The sequence below is a fragment of the Jaculus jaculus genome, chromosome 1 (genome assembly GCF_020740685.1).
Source record: "Jaculus jaculus isolate mJacJac1 chromosome 1, mJacJac1.mat.Y.cur, whole genome shotgun sequence".
Classification (NCBI taxonomy): domain Eukaryota; kingdom Metazoa; phylum Chordata; class Mammalia; order Rodentia; family Dipodidae; genus Jaculus; species Jaculus jaculus.
The window spans coordinates 266,382,889-266,395,985 of NC_059102.1; positions in this window are offsets into that span (position 1 = coordinate 266,382,889).

The window sequence follows — 13,097 nt, forward strand, 5'->3', positions numbered from 1 at the left end:
ACTTATTTAACACAATAATTGAAGAAAACTTCCCCCGTCTCTTAAAAGAAAGGCCCATCAAGATTCAAGAAGCAAACAGAACTCCTAACCGACTAGACCAAAGGAGAAACTCCCCAAGGCATATTATCATTAAGACTCTAAACATTGACACCAAGGAAAAAATCCTAAAAGCAGCTAGGGAAAAACAGCACACCACTTTCAAAGGAAACCCCATCAGAATTACTTCAGACTTCTCAATGGAAACCCTGAAAGCTAGAAGGGCCTGGAATGAAACTCTCCAAACTCTAAGAAACTATGGCTTTCAACCCAAACTACTCTACCCGGCAAAAGTCTCCCTTATAATAGATGGTGAAAGGAAAACTTTCCATGACAAATCTCAGCTTTACAATTATATGAACACAAAACCAAACCTACAGAAAGTACTCCAGGAAATTCTCCACAGAGAAGAAACAAATAACCAAACACAAATGCCTACAAGAAGAAGATCACAGCAACCAAACCCAGAGTAGATAGAAAAAAAAAAAATTAAATCCCATGAAAATGCCAACACACCTCTACCACCACAACATGACAGGGATCAAATCAAATCTCACAGTCATCACCGTAAACATTAATGGCCTTAATTCACCCATCAAGAGACACAGGCTAACAGGGTGGATCAAAAAATTAGACCCCTCAATCTGCTGCCTTCAAGAAACCCACCTTACCACTAAAGACAGAAACCTCCTCAGGGTGAAAGGGTGGAAAACAATATTCCAAGCAAATGGGAATAAGAAACAAGCAGGTGTAGCTATATTAATATCAGATAAAGTTGACTTCAAACCAAAAACAATCAAAAAAGACAAAGAAGGCTACTTCCTACTTGTAAAGGGAACAATCCATCAAGAGGATATTATAATCATAAATCTCTATGCACCAAACACAAGGGCACCGCAGTTCATAAAACAAAACCTACTTGACAATAAAACAGAAATAACCACCAACACCATCATAGCTGGGGACTTTAACACACCATTATCAGTAATAGACAGATCATCCAAACAGAAGCTCAACAGGGAAGTAAGAGAGCTCAACAAAACCATAGAGCACTTAGACCTAACAGACATCTACAGAACTTTCCATCCCAAATCCACAGACTACACATTTTTCTCAGCAGCCCATGGAACATTCTCTAAAATAGACACATACTGAGTCACAAAGATAGCCTCCACATATTTAGGAAAATCGACATAATTCCCTGCATGATATCAGATCATAATGCTATAGTCCTAGAAATCAACAACAAAAAAACCAACAAGAGCCCCAACGGCAATTGGAAACTGAATAGCACACTCTTAAACAATAAATGGATAGTGGATGAAATAAAAAATGAAATTGCAAAATTCCTGGAATTGAATGACAATGAGAACACATCATACCAAAACTTGTGGGACACAATGAAGGCAGTCCTCAGGGGAAAATTCATAGCACTCAATGCCTTCCTAAAAAAGACAGAAAGATCCCAAATCAATAGCCTAACCATCCACCTAAAGGCATTGGAAAAACAAGAAAAATCCAACCCAAAGAGCTCCAGAAGGAAAGAAATAATTAAATCAGAGCAGAAATTAATGAATTGGAAACCAAGGAAACAATTAAGGCAATTGACAAAACAAAGAGCTGGTTCTTTGAAAAACTAAACAAGATTGACAAACCTCTGGCCAATTTGATCAAGCAAAAAAAAGAAAGACTCCAAATTAACAAAATTCAAAATGAAAAAGGAGAGATCACAACAGACATCAGTGAAATCGGCAGAATCATCAGGACTTATTTCAAAAACCTCTACTCCACAAAACTGGAAAATGTGGAGGAGATGGATAAATTCCTGGATGCATATCATCTACCAAAGCTAAACTCAGAGCAGATCAATCACCTCAATGAACCCATCACGCTCATGGAGATTGAAAAAGTAATAAAAAACCTCCCAAAAAAGAAGAGTCCAGGACCAGATGGATTCCCAGCCGAATTTTATCAAACCTTCATGGAAGAACTCAAACCAATCTTCCTAAAACTGTGCCACACAATTGAAGAACAGGGAAAACTACCCAACTCCTTCTATGAAGCTAGTATCACCCTAATCCCAAAACCAGGCAGAGATGCCACAAGAAAAGAAAACTATCGGCCTAGTTCCCTAATGAACATAGACGCAAAGATCCTCAACAAAATTCTCGCAAGCCGAATCCAACAACACATCAAAAGCATTATCCACCTTGACCAAGTGGGATTTATCCCAGGAACACAAGGGTGGTTCAACATATAAAAATCTGTCAATGTAATACACCACATAAACAAGCTTAAACATAAAAATCACATGATCATTTCGATAGATGCAGAAAAGGCCTTCGACAAGATACAACATCACTTCATGATCAAAACATTGGAGAGAATCGGCATGGCCGGTTCACATCTTAATATAATAAAGGCAATATACAAAGCTCCAAAGGCCCAAATAATACTTAATGGAGAGAGACTGGAGGAATTCCCATTGAGATCAGGAACAAGACAGGGATGTCCTCTCTCACCTCTGCTTTTCAATATAGTTCTGGAAGTCCTAGCCCAAGCAATAAGGCAGGAGAAGGAAATAAAAGGGATACAATTTGGAAAGGAAGAAGTTAAGTTAGCGCTATTCGCCGATGACATGATTGTATATGTAAGAGACCCGAGAGACTCCATCCCAAAACTCCTGAAGGTGATTAACTCCTATAGCAAAGTAGCAGGATACAAAATCAATGCACAAAAATCGGAAGCATTTCTGTATGCAAATGACAAAGACACAGAAAGAGAAATAAAGGACATAGTCCCATTTTCAATAGCAACCAAAAAAATAAAATACCTTGGAATAACGTTAACCAAGGAAGTAAAAGATCTATACAACGAAAATATAAAAACTCTCAAAAAAGAAATTGAAACGATGGAAAGACCTCCCATGCTCCTGGATAGGCAGAATTAACATTGTGAAGATGACAATCTTACCAAAGGCAATATATAGATTTAACGCAATTCCAATTAAAATCCCTACAGTGTTCTTCACAGACATAGAAAAAATGATCTCAAATTTCATATGGAAAGGCAGAAGGCCTCGCATATCCAAACATATCCTCAGCAAAAGAAATACCTCTGGTGGCATCACCATACCCGATATAAAGTTATACTACAAAGCCATAGTACTAAAAACAGCATGGTACTGGCATAAAAACAGGAGTATAGACCAATGGAATAGACTTGAGGACCCGGATTTTGGGCCAAGCAACTATAGCTACTTGATATTCGACAAAGGCCCAAACAATATAGACTGGAAAAAAGATAGCATCTTCAACAAATGGTGCTGGACAAACTGGATAACCACATGCAGGAAACTAAAACTTGATCCACACATTTCACCATGCACAACACTCAAATCCAAATGGATCAAAGACCTCAACATAAGACCAGAAACTCGAAAACTACTGGAAGAAAGTTTAGTAAGTACCTTCCATGATATAGGAATGGAAAAAGACTTCCTGAATAAAACCCCAGTGGCTCAAGATCTTAAACAGTCACTCAATCATTGGGATCATATGAAGCTGAAGAGTTTCTTTACAGACAAGCATATAATAAGCAAAGCCAATAGAATACCCACAGAATGGGAGAAAATATTTGTAGGTTATCCAACTGATAGAGGCCTTATCTCTAGAATTTACAAAGAACTCAAAAGTCTAAACAATAAAAAGACAAATACCCCACTCACAAAATGGGGCACAGAGTTAAACAGGCAATTCACAGAGGAAGAAATACAAATGGCAAACACACACCTAAGAAAATGTTCATCATCCCTAATCATCAGAGAAATGCAAATTAAAACAACGATGAGATTCCACCTTACCCCAATAAGGATGGCCAACATCAAAAGGTCAAATGAAAATAAATGCTGGCGAGGATGTGGAGAAGCAGGGACACTCATTCACTGTTGGTGGGAATGCAGGATGGTACAACCACTTTGGAATGCAATATGGAGACTCCTGAAAAAGCTGACTATAGAAATACCAACAGACCCAGTTATACCATTACTGGGCATGTACCCTAAAACCTTCAAACCAAAAGCCAGAGAGATTTGCTCAACCATGTTTGTAGCAGCTCAATTCGTAATAGCTAAAAGCTGGAATCAACCCAGATGTCCATCATTAGAAGAATGGATAACAAAGATGTGGTATATCTACACAATGGAATTCTATACAGCAGTAAGAAAAAAACGACATAAAGAAATTTGAGGAAAAATGGTTGAACCTGGAACAGATCATTCTCAGCGAACTTACCCAATCACAGAAAAAAAATCGACACATAGTCTCACTCATCTGCCACACCTAAACTGAATCTGCCCAAGATGCCTTACATACCCAGCAAGCACCTCATGGACTAGACAATAAGATGGATGGGAGGGCGGGGAGGGAATCAAAGAGTGGAAAACAGTAATCTGGACCCAAATGGCAATGGTACCATAAAATTCTACTTCCTAAAAGACAGACCAAATGGCTGAACCTTCACTAGACCCTTACAGGAAACACCTGAACCACAAGACACTGGAGAGGGTAGGATCAAGACTGACCTAAATCTCCTACATCTTCCCTCCCTCCCTCTCCCCCTCTCCCCTCTCTCTCCTCTCTAACTCTTGTATATTAGTTATCTTTTTCCTCAATTTCTTAGTGGACACTGACCTGTAACCCCCACTTCCAGCTTGGGCCTACCATCCACAATGAGCTTTTGATCAGAGAAACCTACAAGGTTTCCCAAAACAATGACAGACTTCTGTCAGAGTACTTGATGACCCACCAAAGGCCAGTGATAAGACCCTATTGCTGAAGACTCCATACACAGCTGACACGTAAAATGGAATGACATGGCTGGATGCCAGGAGAGAGTCAGTCCCCAGACAGTCAGCATGTCTAGTGCCAGAAGGCGCTACATAGGCGACTGGGGGAAATGACCAAGATCTGTCCAAGCAACACATTGTTTAACCTAATTAGCAACAAATAACCGGATGTGATGCCCACACAAGTGCAATAGTGGTACACAGCCATGGTGAGGAATCAACTGCTCTTGATTTGGCTAACTGATCCACTCAGTGGTACTAGACTCTTAGCTGGAGCTGGGAAACAAGTCAGAACCATACCCAAACACAAGCCCACTCTACAATATCAAGCTACCATCAATCACGGGGTATAAGAGGGCCTACACCTTTCAAACTGTCTATCAAAAAAGTAAGTGTTATCTCAATTTTCCGGGTGCTAACTTACTCTCCGTTGGAGAATCTGCTTCTCTTTTCCAGATAGATGCAGATCCTAAGAAGAGAGCTGCCCCAACATACCTCAAAAGGGGCCCAACTGAAACTAAGGACAACTGGTGAAATAAGCAAGGGTGATGTTTTCCTGTGAACTGGATACCAGCACAAAGGGGAAGGAGATCAACGCAGAGAAAAATCAACTCCTACCAAATCAGAGAGCCAAAGCCTCAGAGGTCCCCAACACCTCAGCACTGAAGCAGACCAAAAATGAACCCAACATGGCTCAGGGAAATCTTGCGGAAGAGGGGGCGGAAAGAATGTCAGAGTTACATGTTGGGTCATGATTTGCAGAGACATTTATCATACTAATAACTGGGGGCTATCTCCACAATGCACGACCCATTTTCATTAACAAGGAGGGTCTAATGGGAGGGGGTAGATCACAGATGAGCCTAAATAATGGTACCAAACTGCCTGTATTCACTGAAATGAAAACTAATAAATTAAATTAAAAAAAAAAGTTAACTAAAATATATTAGTTGCAGAGGTAGGAAGGATCAATAGGACTTCAAGGCCAGGCTGGGCTAGAGTGAATCCCTACATCATAAAAGCCAAAAAGAAAGAAAGAAAGAACAAAAGAAAGAAAGAGGAAAACAAAAAATAAGTTGGTTTATTTGTCTTATTTTAAATATTTTATTTTTATTTACTTATTTATTTGACAGAGAAAGAGGGAGGGAGAGAGAGAAAGTGGGAGCGCCAGGGCCGCCAGCCACTGTAACTGAACTCCAGATGTGTGTGCCTCTTTGTGCATCTGGCTAAGGTGGGTCCTGGTTAATTGAACCTGGGTCCAGAATTTCAGGTCCGCCTGGACTAGAGTGAAACCCTATTTCAGAAACCTCCCCCACAAAAAAAAGGGGAGTGGAGAGATTGCTCAGTGGTTACAGCACTTGCCTGTAAAGCCTAATGACCCAGGTTTGACTCCCCAGTACCCTCACAAAGCCAGATGCACAAAATGGTCCATGCATCTGGAGATGGTTTGCAGTACCTGGAGGTCCTGGTGCGCCTATTCTCTCTTGCTCTGTCTCTCTCTCTCTCTCTCTCTCTCTCTCTGTCTCCTTGCAAATTAAATTTTAAAAAGATTAAAAATCTACCCTGAAGAAGTAATAGCGGTTAATAAAGCTTGCTTGCAAAGCCAGAGGGCCTAGGTTCAATTCTCCAGTACCCATGTAAAGGCCAGATTTAAAAGTGCTACATGCATCTGGAGTTCTTGCAGCGGCCAGAGGTACTGGCCTGCTCATTCCCACTCTCATATTCTCTTTCTCTCCCTCTCTCTCTCTCCCTCTCCCCCAACCCCTTGCAAATAAAAACGGTTTTAAAAATTATGCTGATCAAAGGGGAAAGTGTTGGGGGGGGAGGGGGGATTACCATGGGATTTTTTTTTATACTCATGGAAAATGCTAATAAAAATTTTAAAAAAATAAAAATTATGCTGCTAAACCAGGCGTGGTGGGGCGTACCTTTAATGCCAGCATTTGTGAGATAGAGGGTGAAGGATTGCCATGAATTCAAGGCCACCCTGTGACTACACAGTAAATTCCAGATCCGCCTGGACTAGAGCAAAACCCTACCTCGAAAAAAAAAAAAAAATGGTGTTGGCAAGTTTTCCCTACAAAACGGCTCAGTGCTGAGTCTGCTGATGTATCCTTCAGGCGGGGGCCCTGGAACCCCTATTGCCCCAGTACAAGGCAAGGTACAGGGATGTTTTCCTCTCGGGGTTTTATAACTCCAGAGATACAAAAGGTGTGGAGACATCCGCACCGCGGATCACTGCCGGACCCACCCCACCATTCGGGGGTGTTTATCTAAAGTTAGAACCCACATTGGGTCCGGAGCTCCTTCTCACAGTCCCCCTGACCTTTTGACCATCATCTCCTTTTAACCATCTCTCTCCTGCCATGATTCTGTTCCAAACCTGGTTCCCAGCATTTGTTTTCCTTCCTCTGTGCTAAAAGTCCAATTCCAGACTTTCGAGCAGGATTCCTCCCAGCTTCAGGAGCCCGCTACTACCTGGTCTGATGGCAAGATCTCCTGCTTGTCCACCGCAGAAAACGGCAGAACTGCTTTGCCTGTAATTTACCTTTAGAAGTGATTTTCAACCTTTGTTTGCCTTTTCCCAACTTCCGTATGTACTGACCAGAAATGGTGACGTCAGCCATGTGCACTGATTGACTCAGTAAAATCCCAAGAAAGGCATCCAGGGATTGTGCCGGCCGCCGCAGGGACTCCTCCCACGTGATCCTGCTGCCCCCTGCCGAGGATGGCGGGGGGGGGGGGGGTATGAAAGAGGAGCTTTTGAATTCAGTCCTGAACACTGCCTCTTTCAAGTGTATGCCCCATTCTTGAACTTCCCTGTCCTTATCTCCCTTCTCCATTACTAGAAGTCATTCAAAAGGTCAAAGTAAAATAACAGTAATAGTGCACCTCTGTGATTATGGCTTTAAAGGGAAAATACTTGTTCATGCTTCCTGCAATCGTAGACAGATGTTTTAAGGGTGAAACAAATTTTAAACGTGCTTTTAAATTTTCGTTATGCATTCAATTAAAAGGTTAAGGTTTTTAAATGGTTTCAAATGCTTATAATGACTAAAATATTTAACAAATGAATTAACTTGGGCTTATAAATAAAGCACAATACTGCTAATATGTGTTGCCTGTATTTATAACAAAGATACAATATGCATGTTGCTGTATTTCAGATACAGCTTTCTGGGTTTTCACTTAAGAGATGTAAAAGCTATAAGTATAATGTATAGTTCTAATAAAAAGGTTATATTAAAAGTATTAAGTTTCTGGTTAAGGTAAATTTTAAAAATATTTTATTTATTTATTGGGGAGAGAGAGAAAAAAAGATGCAGATAGAGATTGAGCATACCAGGGCCTCTAGCCACTGCAAATAAACTCCAGATGCATGTGCCTCCTGTGCATCTGGCACTGGGTGGGTACTCAGGAATCCAGCCTGGGTCCTTAGACTTCCCAGGGAAGCACCTTAATCGCTAAGTCACCTCTCCAGCCCCAAGGTAAGTTTTTGAAAAAGATTTGGGCTTAGCGGTTAAAGGGCTTCCCTGGGAAGTCTAAGGACCCAGGTTCAATTCCCCAGTACCCGCACATGCCAGATGCATAAGGTGGCATATGTGTCTGGAGTTTGTTTGTGATGGCTAGAGGTCTTGGCATGTCCATTCTTTTTCTATCTGTCTCTCTCTCTCTCTCTCTTTCCCAAATAAATAAAGATTATGAGGGTTAAACTAAAAAGATGACATGGGCATAAATAAGTTGGTTGTTAAAGTTTATTAAATTCCTAAGGTCAAAATTTCAATACTCAAGCCAGGTATGGTAGCATACACCTTTAAACTAAGGTAGGAGGATTGCTATGAATTCAAGGCTCCCTGAGACTACAGAGTGAATTCTAGGTTAGCTTGGGCTAGAGTAAGACCCTATTGCAAAAAACCCACAACAACTTATTTTTTAATATTCTAAACCTGACAACTGGCTTTCAATACTTAAACAATAGGGCTTTCTTGAATATTGCTCTGTTTTTCATAATGTTTATAAGAATGGTTTAAAAACAAATGAGAGGCTGGGGATATAACTCAACACTTGCTTGCAAAGCCTACCTACCTTGGGTCAACTCCCTAGCCAGTCAGGGGAGGGAGCCAAAGAGACAACGCCATGCCTGCTGGCTTCAGCAGAGCCAGAGTTCAGCATCTGATCCAGTCCATCCAATGAACATGTACCTTGTGCCAAGCTCTATACCAGACACACCCATTCTTTTTCCACTTAATTTGAACTTGGTACAATATGCACAGTTTCTAGAAGAGGAAATTAAGTAGTTAATAGGCTAGGAAGTTTGCCCAATTTTACCTGTCTATCGGCCATGAAACCCACATGTGAACTCAGGTTTACTAGGTAAGTCCTCCTTTCTTTCAGGGCAGATTGCCTCCCAAAGCTAGTCATGACAGGTAAGTGCCTAGGTGGTGGGATCTGAGCACCCCCTTTTCAGTAACCTGGCACATAGCTTGTCTCTCTTGATGAATTCAGAAGATGATTTGAGGAAAGGCACATTTCTTTATACCTGGGCAGATGTGCTCACAATGAACAGTGCAAGGCAAATAGAAATAAGAGTCACTTGCATTCTTTACACACATTTCTAGAACTGCTAAGGAATCTGTATACGTCTTCATCATCATCATCATCATTGTTATTGGTTTTTCAAGGAAGGGTCTTGCTCTAGCCCAGTCTGACCTGAAATTAGTCTCAGGCTGGCCTTGAACTCACAGTGATCCTCCTACTTCAGCCTCCCAAGTATTGGGATTAAAGGCATGTGCCACCTGGATATCTGTAGATAGTACTTAAGTCCATGGTCATAATAACCTGGAGAGTTACAATGTATAGTCAAGAAGATAAGCCTTGGAGAAGTTCACTTGCTATGGGGAACTTGGACAAGTTTTCTAGTTGATGAGTAAGTAAAGGATCCTCGGTGCAAACCTGGATTGGCCTGGCCTCAGAGCCTTAATGCCTTTTCTGCATTGATCTGATATGCAGAGTGACAATTCTGACCCCAACAACCCCATAGCTGTTAAAGCACAACAAACTCTTACTGATGGGCAGTTCCAGAAAGGAGATTAACATGTATATATGTGTATATGTAAATATGTCTATGTGGAGTGGAGTGCATGTGTTCATGCATGTTGGTATGTGTGAGGGTTCAGGTCTATGTGCATGTGGATGTGTGTGTATGTATTTATGGAAGCCATTGGCTCACATCATGTGTCTTCCCCAGTCTCTCTCTCTTATTTTTTTGAGTCAGGGTCTCTCACTGAACCTGCAGTTCATCTATTCAGCTATAATAGCTAGTCAGTAAATCCTGGGGATCCTCTTGCCTCTGCCTCCTCAGTACTTGGATTACAGGCACATGCCACCATGCCCAGATAGTAAATAGACTCTGGGGAATCCCCACTCAGGTCCTCATGCTTGTGTAGCAAGCACTTTACTCACTGAGCCATCCCCTCAGCCCAGTGCAAGTAAATTTTATTGCTTAATGGCAGAGCTCCTTTAATCAGAGAACCACCAAACTGAGGTAACTGCTCTTCTAGTTTGCTGGTGGTTATTCACTCATCCAAGACTGCTGTCAATTTTAATTCAGTGTTTGACCTTTGACTATTATAAAGTTCATCTGATTAAAAGCTATTTTCTTAGCATAGAAAATTTCCAACAAATACCAAAAGCTCTAGATGAACAAAACCACACATGCTTAAATAAATATCCACAGAGTTTGTAAAATGCCTGTCTGTGCCCTTGGCATTTGTAGAGGGGCAGTTAGGACTCCAGCACCGGGTCACTGCTCAAGTGCTGATCTTAACTTGACCATCAACATTGACTTTTCTCTCTAGCAAAGATCAACTTAAGCTTTGTACATTTTCTGTATGACTGGTACTACAAAGGACTCAACCTCATTTAACACACACACTTTCTCAGCAAAGAAGACTTTTAATAGGATAAAATAACACCAAATGAATACTCGAAAATGCAAAATGCAACAGAAGACTTCTAAAGGGCAGAGAGAAAGCAGGCTTCAAAGAGAGCTAGAAGAATATTTTACATAAAAGAATATTTTACATACAAAGTTGGAGGATGTCACTTGCTCACAATGTCCATCTTTGAAAACACCTGTGAATGGAGTCATGTTCTTTTCTGGTGATTTTTGGGTTCAGAAGAAGAGTTTTGTGATGTTTTAAGTCTCCCTTCCTCAACTTTGCTTAAATGTGAACTTTTCTTCTACTGTGTTATCCTCTGGATTATTAGGCAAAAGTAATTTGGTGGAAAATATTTGAACAAATTAGAAGGGAGAATGTACAAATAGAAAATTGTTTTTCATCTGATCAGAATTCCCCTACAAAACTACACTTGAGGAGCTAGAGAGATAGCTCAGCAGTTAAGGCACTTTCCTGCAAAGTCTAATGACCCAGGTTTGATTCCCCAAGACCCACATAAAGCCAAGATGCACAAAGTGGCCCATGCATCTAGAATTTGTTTGCAGTGGTTGGAGGGCCTACCACATCCATTGTCATTGTCTGTCTCTCTTTTTTCTATCTCTCTCTCTGCTTGTAAACAAACAAGTAAATAAAAAATAAACTGCATTTGACTGGAGTTTGTTTTGTTTTTGATTACTGTGAAAGTTCCACAAGTAATAGCTATAGACAATATTAATTTGGTTTGCAAGTTACCACTTTTTGGCACTGGGTTACCTTCAAGGGTTGCACACCTTTGACTGATCATGTGGATTCATCCTGACTCACAACTTCCTGAGGGTTCAGTAAGATAATGCTCATAAAGTGCTTAGCAGAAGTGTGCAGAATGAGAGTAGCCCCAAATTTCTCTACAGAATTATTGCAATTCATATCAGAAATCCAAACTGTCTTCTTTGTCAAAAAAAAAAAAAGACATAAAACATAGTAAAATTGACAATTTGATCCTAAATTCACATGGAAACAGAAGAGGTCAGAATAGACCCTATAGAAAAAAACATGGAGAGCTCATATATCCTAACTTCAAAATATACTATAATGCTAGGGTAAACAAAACAGAAAGATACTGGAAAAAGTATAACATCAAGATCAATGGAATATAACTGAGAATCTAGCAATAAACTGCATCTGATTTTTGACAAGAGTGCCAAGATCATTCAACAGGAAAGAAATAGTATTTTCTACAAATGATGCTGGAACCCTAGGCATTAGAATCTATTTGGGCACTTGCTTCATAGCACATGCTAAAATAAACTCAGTATAGAGTTACTTGAGCTAAGTGGGTAAGTTTTACAAAGGTGTAGTTGGCTGTGGTGTTGCACACCTTTAATTTCAGCACTTGGGAGGCAGTGGTAAGAGGATCGCAGAGAGTTTGAGGCCAGCCTGAGACTACCTAGTAAAATCCAAGTTGGCCTCAAAACACCAAAAAAAAAAAAAAAAGAAAAAGAAAAAAAAGAAAAAGAAAGAAAGAAAGCCAGGCGTGGTGGCACACGCCTTTAATCCCAGCAAGCACTTGGGAGGCAGAGGTAGGAGGATCACCATGAGTTCAAGGCCACCCTGAGACTCCATAGTGAATTCCAGGTTAGCCTGGGCTAGAGTGAGACCCTACCTCGAAAAAAAAAAAAAAAATCAAGGTGTGAATCTTTGTAACTTTGAATGGCTCAGATAACAAAAGGAAAAATTAGGTAATGTGCACACCATTCAAATTTAAAGCTACTGTGCTTCTTAGAACATCATTTTAGCTATACTGATATAAGAAAATACAAAGACAATACACAGAATGGGATAAAATATTTATAGGTCATTTGATAAAAAAATTTGTAATGATGCTGGGAAAGGGCTCCGTGCTTGCTTACAAAGCCTGATAGCCCAGGTTCAATTACCAAGCCAACCACATAATGTAAGGGACCAAGAATCACTGAAGAAAGACCCCAGACTCAAATAGTATGTAAAAACAAAGAGCGTTTATTCTGCAGAATAAGCCAGCAAGCGGGGTCAACTATTCATACAAGATGGCAACCCAGAGAGGAGCACGCAGGCCCCCCTCCATTTTAAAATTATAGCACATTGTGTATTTTATTTTTTATATATGTTTTAAATGAAAGCATTTACCTTATTGGATGCTATTTTCAATGAAAGGCCAAAATCCATCATTATATCCAGTAGCACACATAAGCAGCTTTCAGAAAAAGGAAGTGCTGACAGACATCAGCTCCTCAGGT